Genomic DNA, 14,303 nt, shown 5'->3' with positions numbered 1-14,303 from the left:
CATCTCATCAAAATTATCTCCCACAGCTGGGTGGGGCACACTCCAAGCAAATCTAACCAACACCAAAACTTCTGCCCCACACAAGACTATAAAGATAATGGCATTTGGGGGACACAATACACTCAAACTGGCACAGGGTACATGACTCAATCTACCACACAAAGTAACAACCTCAAATAGGCAAAGATGGCATAGGTACGGGTATATTTGTAGGTTTTGTGAGAGAATTCTTATCTGAGGGTTCCTATTTTTTCTGTAAAATAAAAGCAAAGGTTGTCTGCTGACAGTGCGGGAGGCAGTGGAAAAATATATAGAGTCTAGATATTGCCCATATCAGAGTGGAGAAAAACTGAAAGCTGGGAAGGGAGCTCAGAGGAGAGTCACTGATCTATGTGAAAGGTGATGGTGATCTTAACCAATAACATAGTGACAGTGGAGAAGGAGGTAGAGATATGAATTACAGAGAAATTATGGAGGTGGAATTGTCAAGACTGCTTGATTAGTAACTTATGGGAAATGAGGGGCAGGGAAGAGTTCAGGATGTGTCTAGATATGGCTTGTTTAGCTGGGTGGAAGGTGACAGTGCACTGAGACCAGAATAGGCATCTTTATCTGTAAAAGGGGATAATAGCTTCCTTCATGTATAGTTCTTGGAAGGACTAATGAGAAAATATATGTAAAGGGCTTAGCTTGGTACTTAAGGAAGTGCATAATAAGTGGTGGCTGTTACAATTATTTTGTTCTTATAGCAGAATATTTTAAATAGAAAAAGCACTCAGACTTGTCAAATGATGATTAATTGGATGAATGGACAAATGAAAGAAGATAAGTACAATTAGAAAGGGGCTATATTTTTGATGGTTATTGTATTAGACAGCACCTTTGTATTTTGTGGAATGGGATGAAGGGTATTTTTTCCCCATAAAATAGATGTGAAGGATAAGTTTGTCTTTAAAACAAGAATATGGCTCTCCTTTACTTAAACCCCACCTCCTTACCTTGGAGGTAAAATATGTACTCTGATCCTGTTTACGCATCTTAATTTCCAGACACACACTCCTGGTAACGCTAAACTGAACATCTTCCAGCTCTCTCCCACGGGCTGCAATTCCTACTCCCACAGTGGGGCTCTGCTCACTGTTTGCCAGCGGTGCGGTCGTTCCCCCAGCTCCGGTGCCTGGCCACTTCCGCCCCATCCTACAGGGATTTAGCCCTAAAGTCACGATCCCCTTCCTATATGCTCTCCCAGAATTCTGAGTTTATCCCCAATGTTGTTCCCTTCTTACAATTCCCACCAGAACACGGCACTGTGACTGTGTCCTTAGAGGCCCCGTCTGTCCACTAATGCTTATCAATGCGCTAAGAACTCAAGTCAGCCTCCTCCCTCCAGCTGCTCTGCAGTGCCTTCGTCCCAGCTCTCCTCGCCTTCCTCCTGCACAAGCACCTGCCACCAGCTTCCCCTGCCCCGGAGCCATCCCCTACTCACACTCCACGGATGCCTTCTCAACGCCACCCTTTCAGTCCTTGCCCCCTTTTGATTCATATGAAACTCACACACCTCAAGATCCTGCCTTGCTGCTCCACAAACACCCACACTAATCTCTCCCTTGAGAATCACTCATCTACAAGGAACATGCAAAAGCCCTGGCCCAGCTGGCAAGATGCCCCTTCTCTGTGTCTTGTCTCCTTTCCCACCAACGCTGCCTTCCTCCTCTGCTCCAACCACAGTGAATCCCACGTGATTTTAGGCTCGTGCCTCTGTCTTGCTTTCTGCTTGTTTGCCCACCCTTGCTAGGAGGAACTGTACAAACCTTTCTGAGCACCCTCAGTTCTCCCACAGCACCCTCTCTGTACCAAGTGGGGGAAAATTACCACCCTTTTGAATTGGTCAAAAGGATAAAAGCCACTTTGACCTCTCTCAGCTCATAGAGCCAGCCCTCAACCAAACCTACATTGTCTAGACATTCAAGAAAGCCTGAAGGCAAAAGTAGATTGCATAAACATTTCAAGATCAAAGACTACATACAGTGAGTTATCCAAAAGCAGTTTCATCTATTTAGTGTAATAAAATTCTAGTGTAAATATGTGCTATTGATCATTAAAATGCTACTAAAGAAAATATTTCACATTTCATTTGGCTGCAAATGCCTGAACGATAGGGATGGCATTTTTTTTAATTTAAATCTTTTTTACTGTGAAATATATGCAATAATACACAACCCAAAAACATGCAGTTTAATTAATTACTGTAAGGAGGAAACCCTGGTAACCAGCACCTAGTTGAAGAAATAGAATGTTGCTAGCCACCTCCCCTCATTCCCCCAAGCTTTCAGGCTCAAGCTTTCTGTATGCTCCACCTCAATTACAACCCCTTCCCTTCAGGAAGTTATCTTTACAGGATCAATGTCTTTGGAAGAAAGAGAGTCTCATTCTAGTTAAGCAAGTGAAAAGCTTATGCAAGGGTAAAGTAATGTGCAAACTCTTATGCCATGAGCTCTCATGGCACAAAGTCAACCAGCATGTTGGGTGATACTTGGTTTCACAGATCTCTATTTTATACCATCTTCTGTTTCACCTACCAAAATATCTACTATTAATTTTAATAAAATGGCAATTTTTAAGTCATTGGTAATTTCACTTTGGCTTTCATAGAATTCACTGAAAGAAATTCTATGGTTTACTTCTTTCTCTCTAAATGACAGCATATACCAGCTTTCTGTTTGTATCTACAAACATAAATACACATATTTAGACATACATGTGATATGACAAATATGACATATGTAACACATATAAAACATACTGGTGTGTTTATATATGAAATGTGTTTCATGTAAATGTAATAATACAATATGTGATCTTCTGTAACTGGCTTCTTTCACTTAGCATGCTTTTCAAGATTCACCCACATTGTAGCATGTCTCAGTTCTTCATTACTTTTTGTTGCCAAATAATATTCCATTGTCTGGACATACTATTTTATTTATCCACTCATCTGTTAATGGACATTGCTTTGTTTCCACTCTTTGACTATTATGCATAATGCTGCTATAAACATTCATGTACAAGGTTTGTACAGATACATGTTTTCATTTCTCTTGCATACATATCTAGGAGTGGAATTGCTGAGTCATATGGGAATTCTATGCCTATGTTTAACCTTTGGAGAAACTGCCAGGCTCTTTTCGAAAGTAGCTGCACCATTTTACATTCCTACCAGCAGTACATGAGGGTTCCAATTTCTCCATATCATTAACACTTGACATTATATCTTTTTTTTTTTTGTCATTAGAGTTTGTGTATTTTATATCATGTAGAAAGTAAATAGTGGAGTTACAATTCAAAAATTATTGACTTCTATTTGTATTCCATTGTGGTCAGAGAATGTGCTTTGAATATATTCAATTGTTTTTTGTTTTGTTTTGTTTTGTTTTGTTTTTACTTTATTGAGGCTTGTTTTATGTCCCAGCATATGGTCTATTCTGGAGAAAGATCCGTGATCACTAGAGAAAAATGTGTGTCCTGCTGATTTGGGATTTAAGGTTCTATATATGTCTGTTAAAATTCTCTATATCTCTCTCTTCTTTCTTTGTTTCTCTGTTGATAGGGCTTCCTTTAGTATCTGAAGTAGGGCAGGTCTTTTATTGGTAAAATCTCTCAGCATTTATTTGTGAAAAATTTAAACTCTCCCTCAAATTTGAAGGAGAGTTTTGCTGGATAAAGTATTCTTGGTTGGAAATTTTTCTCTCTCAGCATTTTAAGTATGTCATGCCACTGCCTTCTCGCCTCCATGGTGGCCGCTGAGTAATCACAACTTAGTATTATGTTGTTTCCTTTGTATGTGGTGAATTGCTTTTCTCTTGCTGCTTTCAGAACTTGCTCCTTCTCTTCAGTATTTGACAGTCCGATCAGAATATATCTTGGGGTGGGTTTATTTGGATTTATTCTATTTGGAGTTCGCTGGGCATTTATGCTTTGTGTGTTTACATTGTGTAGAAGGTTTGGGAAGTTTTCCCCAACAATTTCTTTGAATATTCTTTCTAGACCTTTACCCTTCTCTTCCCCTTCTGGGACACCAATGAGTCTTAAATTTGGAAGTTTTATTTTATCTATCGTATCCCTGAGATCCATTTCGATTTTTTCGATTTTTTTCTCCATTCTTTCTTTTGTTCTTTCATTTTCTGTTCTGTGGCCCTCTAGGACACTGAGTTGTTTTCAACTTCCTCTTATCTTGTACGATGAGTATCAGAGTCTTTTTAATTTGGCCAACAGTTTCTTTTGTTTCCATAAGATCTTCTATTTTTTTATTTACTCTTGCAATGTCTTCTTTATGCTCTTCTAGAGTCTTCTTTATGTCCTTTATATCCTGTGTCATGTTCTTCTTCATGTCCTTTATATCCTGTGCCATGCTCTCGTTCTTTGATTGTAGTCCTTTGATTAACTGCACCAAGTACTGTGTCTCTTCTGATATTTTGATTTGGGTGTCTGGGATTGGGTTCTCCATATCGTCTGGTTTTATCATATGCATTAAGATTTTCTGTTGTTTTTGGCCTCTTGGCATTTGCTTTGCTTGATAGGGTTCTTTCGAGTTGTAAAAAATACAATTTGTGGGGTGTGTGTCTGGGTGGTTAGGGAGGCAGGGCAGCTTTAATAATCAAATCTCCCAGGTGTTCCTGGAGATTCAAGGCTGTTGCAAGAGTCTAAGCCTTCATTTCAGTTTTGCCCCAGATTTTCTCTGCTGCTGACCCACAAGTCCCCGGCATTGACGTAGGGTCCCTGGGTTTTCTGAGCGGGCCCCCCTTCTCAGCTGTGATCTTCCAGAGCCTCTGCTGAGGGAATGCTGTGCTACGTCACAAGTGCACGCCGTCCCTCAAGGGAAGCCCCAGGCGGCCGGGCCGTGCAGGGGCGCTCCCAGGCTGATGCAAAGATGGCTGAGTGGGGCATCTCAACCCCCCCACTTTTCACACAGCTCCGCCTTCCCAGCTCCATGGCTCTGGGCTGTGGGTACAGCCCCGGGCAGGAGTGTCTCCAGGCCACCAGGGAGCCGGCTGCGAGCAGCGCAGTTTCTTTCTCCTTTTGGATCTCCCCTCTGCCCCACTGGCCCTGAGGGAATCAGCAGCGGTCTATCCTCCATGCCAGACACCGAGAGGTTGGCACAGCCTGCTCCTGCCATGCTTCCCTGCGCAGTTCTCACCATCGCAACTGCAGCAGCTCCTGGGTTTTTTTGTTTGTTTGTTTTTATAAAGAACTAGTCCATCTCCAAACGCTAACCCCCAGTTTCCCCACACTGCAGTGCGGCCACGGGGCTTTCAGCCGGCTTACTCACTCATTTCAGAATGCAGACTCCTGGTTTCACCAAGTACATGCTCCCTGTGGTTTTAGCAGACCTTGTCCAGCTGGTGCATCACTGAAACTGGTGTTCTGGGTCACTTTCTGGTTTTTATCTAGTATTTTTCATGGAGGTGTTTTTTTGCCCTGTCTCACCTAGCTGCCATCTTAGGTTGTCCTTGATTATATCTTTTTGATTACAGCCATTCTAAAGGGTGTGAAGTTGCATCTCATTGTGGTTTTGATTTACATTTCCCTAATAACTAATGTTGTAGAACCTCTTTTCATGTGTTTATTGACCCTTTGAATATGGTAGCTCTGAGTTTTTCATATATGCCTTTTATCAGGTTGGGAAAGTTCTTTTCTCTTTCTAGTTTGTTGAGTGTTTTTATGAAAGGGTGTTGGATTTTGTCAAATGCCTTTTCTGCCTCTATTGGGATGATCATATGGTTTTTGATACCAGCTGTCTTGTTGGTGAATAATTCTTTTGTATTTATTATGAAATCTATGCAATTCTAAAGATCTGTAATGCAATTTATATTTTTAATAAAAAGGTTCAAGCTAGAAATCAATAACTGAGGGAGAAAGGGAAAACTCACAAAAATGTGAAAATTAAATAACCAATGAGTTAAAGAGGAAATCAGAAGCAAAATTAAGAAATAGCTTACGGTGAATAAAAATGAAAATACAACATACCAAAACTTATGGCAGTAAAGAAAAAGGCAGTGCTGAAAGGGAAATTTATAGCTCTAAATGCTTAAAAGAAGAAAGACTTCAAATCAGAAAGTTACCCTCAAAACTGGAAGAACTAGGAAAAGAAGAGCAAATTAAACCCAAAGAGAGCAGAAGGAAGGAAACAGCAAAGATTAGCGTGGAGATAAGTGAAATAGAAAACAAAAGAACAACAGAGAGAAACAACAAAACCAAAAGTTGGTTCTTTGAAAAGATCAATAAAATTGATAAACCTTTAGCTAGACTGACAAAGAGAAAGAGAGGGTACAAGTAACAAAAAATCAGAAATTAAAAGGGGGATATCACTACCAATCCCACAGAAACAAAAAGGACTATAAGTGGATACTATGAACAAATGTATGCCAATAAATTAGATAACTTAGATGAAATGGACAAATTCTTAAAAGCACACAAACTACCTACATTGACTCAAAAAAGAAACAGAAGATCTCAACAAACCAATTACTAGTAAAGAGATTGAATCAGTCATCAAAAACCTCCCAACAAAGAAAAGCGCTGGACCAGATGGTTTCATAGGCGAATTCTACCAAACATTCCAAGAAGACTTAACTCCAATTCTGCTCAAACTCTTGTAAAAAATTGAAGAGGAGGGAACATTTCCTAATTCATTCTGTGAGGCCAATGTCACCCTCATACCAAAGTTGGATAAGATACCGCAAGAAAAGAAAACCATAGGCCAATATCTGTCTTACAAATTTAGATGCAAAAATCCTCAACAAAACATTAACAAACCAAATCCAATAGCATAATAAAAGAATTATACATCATGATCAAGTGGAATTTATCCCTGGTATGCAAGGTTGGCTCAGCATGAGAAAATCAACTAATGTAATACACCACATCAACAGAATGAAGGAAAAAAACCCTACTTGATCATGTCAATCGATGCAGAAAAGGCATTTGACAAAATAGAGCACCTTTTCTCAATAAAAACACTTAGTACACTAGGAATAGCATCCCTCAACATGATAAAAAGACCACAGCTAACATCCTACTTTATGGTGAAAGATGGAAAGTTTTCCCTCTACGATCAGAATCAAGGCAAGGCTGGGAAGCCCCCCATCCCCCCAAAATAAATTAACTATGAGCTCTAACAGTATGCGTAGAACAAAGACTGTAGAAAAGCAAATCACTAATATATTTTTTATGGACGATAAATTTACTATGAAATCTATTAGGGTCTTTTTGTGAATGGTAAAAATGGTGTGTTGGTTTGTTTTTCTATCAGTGTTATTTTTTACCAGTCCTATTTTTTCAAACTACTACTTGACTACATCTATTCTTTAGAACAGCAATCCAAACACACACTAAAATCCACAGAATACTCTGCATAAACCCAAATTAAATGCAATTTCCAAGTACATTAATATTGTAGAAAGCAATTCAAATAAAATATAAAAGGTATCATCAAAGGACCTGTGTTCAACTGGCAAATAACCACATCCATACAATGTTGAAGAGGGCAATAAAAAGTAAACTGATAGCCAAAGATACTAAATATACCAAAAAATCTGTCATCAAATACTTGAGTCAAGCAGTTTTTTAGTAAAACTTGTGTACAACCTTTAAAAGTCAGTTAATTACCTTCGAATGTTTAACAAAATCATTTAGAACAATAAGCTTTGTCTCCGCAATTACATACAATCATTGAATTGTCAAAATACTGTATGTGTACACAGATAATGGTGCATTCCCTCCCTCAAACAGTTCAGAATCTAACTGGGAGTGCCATATTCTGTGTAGAATTTTTTTAAAAAAAGAGAGAGACACTAAAACATATAAAGTGTACTAGACCGGTCCAAAGTATAAGCCAGTCAACATTAAAAACGTACATATTTGAGGTTTGGGAAGCTCATATGCCTCATATGGCTGGTGCTGGCTGGGACAAGAGTGGAAGGGAGAAGACTTCACGGAGTTGTACCTTTCACCACGTAGAAGAGAAACATTAAAAGTAGCTTGTCTTATGAGATTTTATTTAAAAAGGAAGGCTCAATAACATTAAGAACATTTCTGCAGCTTATTCTCAATTTTTAATCAGATTCTTAAAATAAACCACACACACAAAAATGCAATTATTGCTAAGATAATCTCAAATATATCATTTCAAATAAATTGAGGGGAGCATATTATATCTGCAAGGCGTTAGCCAAATCACATATTTTTTATAAAAGCAATACTGTTACATATTTAACTAATTTTATAATTGTGTCCCCCTAACCCTACACAACCCTCCACCCCACGAATGCAATCTATAAAGATCCGATTTTTTTTTTTTGGTTGATGTTTAATTCTTCTCCTGAGATGGCCAATATTGCATATTTTGCCAGACTTTAATTTTAACTCTTTTTGGAGAAATAACAAACGAAAGTGCTTACAAAATTACAGAAATCTACAAGAACTGGACAACATCACAGTAGGATGAGTCACTCTGCTTTTTGCCCCAACATTCAGGATCCTTACTAGGACTGCAGCACATGAAATGCAGTGGCCAAAAGGGACTCTTCTTCCACCAAACAGTACACTAATTCTCCAGCATTCAGCTCTTCCACTTGAATGGAATAAAAACCCTTTTGAGAACAACAATTACAATCCCCCCATTTTTTTCTCAGCCACACTACTGGACTTCTTAGTGCATGCACAATGCAAATAAGGCAAGCTTCCTTTCACAGAGTGATTAATATGCAAAGACAGCCTGCTTTTTTAGTAGGATGTGAAGAACCACCAACAAGCTTTTCTAAACCCAGAGGTTTCTACAATTATTTCCACTGTTTATTTTTAAACAGAAGATTACACAATAACACCAAGCGCTTTAGCCTTAATTTGCCAATATTTTGTAAACAATGACGATTTAGATTTTTAAACCTTTTGTATCATGCTTAAATCTATGGTCAACTATTGATTCCAATATATTTTTTCCCCCAAATCTAGGAAACTCATTGTATGGAGCAACATTCAAGCTACATATTCTTTTTAAGAAACTGCACTTTATTTTTAAAAAGCAAATGATCTGTCTGGTGTGTACCTTTGTAAAACTTGTGAATTTTTAGGTTTGTTTTAAGTTCCAAACTAAGACTAAGAAATTATTATAATGGTAATCAATCTAATTTTTATGTACCTTTATAAAGCTAGTAACTTTACTAAATTATTGTTACATTTAATATAAGGCTCTGTTTTCATGGAAAAGTAAAAGAAATTTTTTCAATAAACCAATGCTATAAAGAAAATAGAATATTTGTAGTACAGATTACTTACATATGCACATTTAACCTTAATAAATTAATTTAAAAAGCATTTCTAATTGCATGTTTCCTTGGTGATTTTTGCCAGGCTCCAAGAAAATACAGACATGCCAGATCTGATTGTTAAACCTTCCTTAATAAAAATTTCCCTTGTCTCATCAATTTTTTTGATTGGCCTATTTCCACCAACAAAGTCTCATGCAGAGATTACAGTCATATAATTACTTGGCATTTCTATACAATGTTTTAAACAAGAAATCATCATCTCAAAAGTTTTACTCAGGATATGAATTTTTAAATCAGTGTATTAAAAGTCAAAATATAAATTTGATCTTTAAGCTCATTTTTTAAAGAACTCTATAGATTTAGCTTTAAGATAAGAAGTTAGATATGAATGAGATTTGCAACTTCAAATTGAATTTCAGACAGTGTATTTCAGAAATATATAAAGGTTAAAACTAATCATGCCTTAAAAATCAAACGCATCTTCTTGCCAATAGTTCCAAATCCCAGGACATGTGACTCTTTATCAGCCAATGAGAAGGTGACTGCAACATCTGCATACTACCAGTTTTCTACCAGGACAGCTATTAGAGTCATTTCAGGAACATCTGCAAGTCATTCAAACATTTTTGTTTCCTTCTGAAATTCTAGTGTCCAACTAGCCTGAGTTACTTAAATGCCTAGATTCTACAGAGCATCAGAAACATGACCAACTCCATATTTAACTGTATTAAGTTCATCTGTAGGTCAAAATTGCTTTCTTCCTTTGTACTTGCAAATTTTAAATTAAGAAATTGTTAATTGAAAAAGAAAAAGAACTAATTTATTAGTTCTAGTCTATAAATTTAAAAAAGATGAATGTGAAAACTAAATTAGTAATGGCACTCATTTTAAATGTCTCATATTAAGCTGATTTTAAAACTACATATTAAACTCACTTAACATGTAACAATCAGTTTAATATTTAGAAATGCATACTTAAATTGTTAAAATAATTATATTTATAATATAAGTATTTTAAAAAATATCCCCAAGCATGCATTTATTGTTATGGTTAAATAAAATAATTTAAATGTCTGAGGTTGTTTGCTACAACTATTCTCTTAATATTGCACAGGAAAGCAAAAATAAAGCTGAGAGGAATGTATTGATTTACCTCCCAGTGACTTACAAGGATCTGCTGTAAATGTCTCTACAAAACCAAATAATAAATGGTTATTCACGTTTCTTTATATATACTACTCTTAAATACCTAAATCAATTACTGTGTGAAATGTTATCTTCTAAAAAATAATGCCTATATAATTTGATTGTAAGGAAGTACAGACAATAAAAAATATTCTTTTTATGAGAAAGGAGGCAGGGGAATGAACTGCCTTCATGACCAGTTAACTAAATTGGGTCTAACTGATAATTTTAATTCTGATTCCAAAGCCAATTTAGCTCAAATGACCTCAAACTGTAATCTAGGGCAGTTCACTTGACTCATTTTTAATCTCGTAGCTTCAAAAAATATCATACAATATCCCTTTTTTACTTCATTATGACAGATGGTTTTCTTTGATGAAAATGTTAAACTTTAAACATGGGATGAGTAATTTTAAGTTACACACACAAAATAGAAAAACATGAGAAAGGAGTAAATAACTCTTAGTTATCTTTCTCTGACATTTCAAGGTTGTCTTCAGAGCCACTGCACAGGAATAAATATTACAAATGTAGCCAAAAACAGCTTAGACCGCAGTCTTGAATTTTTCAAAGCTATTGAATATATTCATCTTTTATCTCCAACTCCTAGACAAATGACATGAAATGCAGAAATTATCCCATAAATACTAGATTAAGTGAACATTTCTAGTGAAGGTTCCCGTTGCCCAACAAATCTGGGACATAGCCATTTGCAAATGCGTTCACAAAACCACTCTTATTCTGGTTAGTAGCCATCACTGCCAAGCCCATGTCCTTACACCCAAGAAATGTGGCATCAGGCCACCCTGGAATCTTTTGGGGACTCCTGAGTTCAGAAAAGTTTCCACAAAAATGAGAGACTGGCCCTTACTCCTTAAATCATCAATTCCCTTGTGGCTCCATAAACATGTATCTTTATAGGTCCTTGCATTTGATGTCTCCATGGAGCATTTACCTTTTCCTTTGAGAACTCTGCAAGCTTCTTTCAATTTCAGAAATTCTATACTAAAACATGTGAGAGAAAGGATTTGAAAAGTCTGCTTTGGCTTGAGTAATTATGAACACTGAAAGAAGGCCTTCGGAGGGTTCTCAATCAGCTCCAAATTTAAATCTAACACTCAGTTCACCACTAACTTCAACCTAATGAATACACACACACACACACACACACACACACATACACAACGATAAGCTACAAGTGGTTACCGCCATGCATCAGGAATCACAATGGAACTGGACTTTACAACTGCAGCACTGCAAGCTAGAAAACAATGGCGGTATGCCTTCAAAATTCTTGGGGAAAACATCTGCCAACCTTGAGAATCAATATCAATTAACTATGAGAGTAAAATAAACAAATTTCCAGATATGCATTCAAGGTCTCAATAAATTTACTTTTGTGTAACCTTTTTTTTTTTGAAAAACAAAAACAAAACAAAACTTCTGGGGCATATGCTCCTCAAAAACAAGAAAGTAAAGAAATAAGACAACAAGGTATACAGAAAACAGAGAGTCCAACAAAGGAGACAGGTAAAGGAAATTCCCAAATTCCCAGAGTGATGGTGAAAAGAAATCCCAGAACAAGAGCTGTGCAGCAAGTCCAGAAAACCAACAATCCAGATTAAAGAAGGAGGAAAAGGTCAAGGATATATGTTCCCAGGGGAGGGGTGGGGGGAACAACCATGTTTGAACATATTAAGAGGGGATTTATAGTTCAGTCTGAGAATTTGAGGCTGAATTAGCGATAGAGAGAAAACTAAGCAAAGGAAAATTGAGGCCATTATGAACTCCAGGAAAAACAAAACGTTATGTAAGAAAGGGATTCTAATGACAGAATTCCTCAAGGGCCAGCTGTGAATAATATTTACATAGTCCTAATAATGTAAGCATTAGATATTGGTCCAATCAAAACCAGAAAAATAGCTATAATGAGAGGCCATGTAAAGGAATTGGAGGGGTGGGCATTTTTTCATAGGAAGAAATCAATCAATAATACCTAAAACTGAAAAATAAATGAAGTATAAAACAAATATGGAGGCTTAAACTGAAGAAACAGCTAAATGAGTAGTAAATAGTTCCCTTGGGGAACTGAAATCAGAGGTGGGAGGGGTGACGAAGGATGAGAAGGGATAGAGAAGGTTGGAATAGGGCATTATGTTTTTTATTATAAGCCATATAAAACCATTTAACTTTTTAAGCAATGTAGACATGTTATTTTTATTAAAAAAAATTAAATTCAAGAGAGAAGGAAGGAATGACAACCAATTACCTCCAATTACTTGAGCGAGTTGTTAAGATCTTAAATTTCAAAATAATTTACTATAGTTTAGCAGAAAAAGAGAAACTGGCTGGCCCACCTTCTCTTACTGGTAAATTAATAGCAATGGACTTCAACCAAGCTGAGAGCCATATGTAAAAAGATCACTTTAGAAAAATGAAATATAAGATCTTATTTGTCCTAAATCCTTGGGGATTAGAGTGTCTCCTGAGTGAATTTTCCAAATGAGTAACACTAATTTTATTATCTTTTCATTCCAACTCGATATTGACAAAGACAATGGCACCTATGTTTACGTTTGTTTAATCTTTCCAATTATATGGAAACTCCTCTGAAGTCATTCTAGCACAGATCTGAACACGAAGGTCATGTGATCGCAGCAATTGAATCCACAAAATTGTTGTCTGCTGCTTCAGTCTCTTCAGCAAATAGGCCATAGTTAGTTTTCTAAATGAGGTTTAATTACGGATACTTATTAATTATACTGCACTGTGTCACAGACACATCCTTGGCATTTCGTGATAAATAGGGCTGTTGTTTTGTTTTATTTTTTTACCAAATACTAAATGGCTAAGACTGATAAGCTTTTTTTGTGTTCTGGAATCTGTTGTTTTTTTTGTTTTGTTTTGTTTTTTCCATTCTTTTCTTGCTCTCAAGTTACTACATCTTCTTGCTATCAGTGTACCTGTACCCAGCAATCATGTTTCCTTGATTCTAACCTTAATACTAGAGACTTTACAAATGTGGTAGTAGGTAGGAAATTAATTAAGAATGTGCGGACTCTTTCTGAATAAAGTTTTAGAGCTATGGGTCAGGTACACACAATTCAGACTTTAGGATATCTATTTTGGCTATTCACAGGCTTCTTTTCCTTACTTCTGCATTCTTGGCTATATCCCAAAGAATTAAGATTGCCAGATAAATGACTTCTAGATTAGCGAAGTGTTGCTGATGAACAGCAGCCACCATTATTTAAATCCACTAAATTGTATGGCTTCAATATTGTGGCAAATTGGAAGATTTAATATTAACCCTATGCAAATAGAAAGCTGAATCTATGTAAACCAGTTTTTTTTTTTTAATTCTACTTTTCTCAAAATCAAGATCCACTGGACTTCCCTTCGACAAGGAGGTAAAACAGCTACACAAAAAGCTATAGCATTCCTAATTCAACTGCAACTCATGGTGATCTAAAATTCTCAGAGAATAAAAAATACATGGAAAGAATGTGATTCTAATCATGATCGATACTTAAATCCAACGCTAATTGTATAACCCTTCACTGTGAACGCTAGTAAAAAGAAAATGAGAAAAAATTACTCAGCTTTACTACATGCCAGACAGTTGTATGAATTACCTCATTTCGTCCTCACAATAACCCTATTAGGCAAGTAGTATTACCCCTGTTTTACAGATAAATAAACTGAGCATTGGCGAGATTAAATAACTGGCTCAGGGTCACGTAACTAGAAAGCAAGAGCACTTCAATATGTAGGTCAGGAGCCAAACGCCCA

The 14,303-nt window shown here is 36.7% G+C and overlaps 1 protein-coding gene across 21 annotated transcripts in view; it reads right to left on the bottom strand.

The window, feature by feature from the left end:
- NCAM1 (neural cell adhesion molecule 1) overlaps positions 1-14,303 on the bottom strand; it is a 312,777-nt gene that overhangs the window by 286,240 nt on the left and 12,234 nt on the right. The gene's annotated exons all lie outside the window — the stretch shown is intronic.

Source organism: Choloepus didactylus, chromosome 6 (genome assembly GCF_015220235.1).
Source record: "Choloepus didactylus isolate mChoDid1 chromosome 6, mChoDid1.pri, whole genome shotgun sequence".
NCBI classification, from domain to species: Eukaryota; Metazoa; Chordata; class Mammalia; order Pilosa; family Megalonychidae; genus Choloepus; species Choloepus didactylus.
The sequence above is the reverse complement of the archived record's forward strand: the minus strand, read 5'-3'. Positions and strand labels throughout refer to the sequence as shown.